This window comes from Panicum virgatum, chromosome 3N (assembly GCF_016808335.1).
Source record: "Panicum virgatum strain AP13 chromosome 3N, P.virgatum_v5, whole genome shotgun sequence".
Classification (NCBI taxonomy): Eukaryota; Viridiplantae; Streptophyta; class Magnoliopsida; order Poales; family Poaceae; genus Panicum; species Panicum virgatum.
The window spans coordinates 58,928,148-58,929,285 of record NC_053147.1 but is presented as its reverse complement, the minus strand read 5'-3'; the positions used below and the strand labels follow the sequence as shown (position 1 = coordinate 58,929,285).

At 37.6% G+C, this 1,138-nt stretch overlaps 1 long non-coding RNA gene across 1 annotated transcript; it reads right to left on the bottom strand.

Annotated features, from left to right (window-relative positions):
• Positions 1-215: 215 nt before the first annotated feature.
• Positions 216-891, bottom strand: LOC120663538. Its single transcript, XR_005670530.1, has 2 exons — positions 730-891; positions 216-460 (listed from the first exon to the last, which is right to left on the bottom strand). It is a non-coding gene; the product is annotated as an uncharacterized LOC120663538 (long non-coding RNA).
• Between the last annotated feature and the right edge of the window lie 247 nt (positions 892-1,138).

Here is a 1,138-nt window from a genome sequence, read left to right as displayed (position 1 = left end):
AGCAAGGTTTTTAATTCCTGTATGGAAAAAAAAAACGATACCCGGCAAAAAATATGAAATATCAGAAATGTTGGGAATATCGGATTGAATTCAAACAAATTCAATTTTAAAAAAAAATTGCAGAATTTCACTAGAAACTATGTCTAGACCCTACATCATAACTGCATATAAGAAACAAACAAGCAAGAGCATTTCACATGTTATAGCGCAAATTAGAGAGTTTCAAGCATGCATCAATCCTAAATGCAATCCCAGACTCCAAGTTCAAGTGTTCCCACACATTACAGTCCATATTACAATCCATAGTACATGCTTGAAGCAGATAGCACCAATGTAGATCCCAAATGAACATCATTTGCATTGCAAAATACAGGAGCGCACATTAAATCCAAAAGATATACTTGGACAAAGAACATGCAGCAACAAGGAGTGTTCTTGCCACATTTGGAACCATGGAGACCTACAAAATAGACATGAAATATTTCATAATCTGATAAACAAAAAAATGTGCCAAGGCCTAAGCATGCCCTTGCTTTTGTTAAAACAATACTCTGTATTTGTAGGCCATGATATGTATAAGGTCTACAAACTTTCTATTTACTTCAAATGATAAGAGCACATATGAAAGAGGAATTTCTCATCTAAAACATGTAAGAGGTTCACCAAAAAAAAACTTTTAGAGCGCAACAAATGAAATCTGAGCAAGTGTTAGAAGCATTGTAAACTAACCTTTTAGAGTTCGGCGAGACTCTTGAGAGTTGGCTTCTTCTTCCTAGTTGATCTTGGACGGATAGAGCAGCTTGTCCTTCCAATTGTAACTCCTGAACGGCGGGCTACACCACCACGGGCTCTACTACCACTACTTCAGACACCTATCACAGATCATATTTCTCAAAGATAAAAAACAAGCAAGTTAACAATAATCAGTGGTTGAATTTGATTGAACTCACCATGCTTTTTTGCTACATCACCAAAGGATACGCCACCACCAGATCCATCCCCCCCCCCCACATCAGCAGCACCTATGCAGCAAATAAGAAAAACAATTATATATTGTTGACCATCTATCAGAATTACTCAAGCTAATAGAAACACACCATCACCATCCTCATTAGAGGCGGAGCTGTTGTCCCCTGTC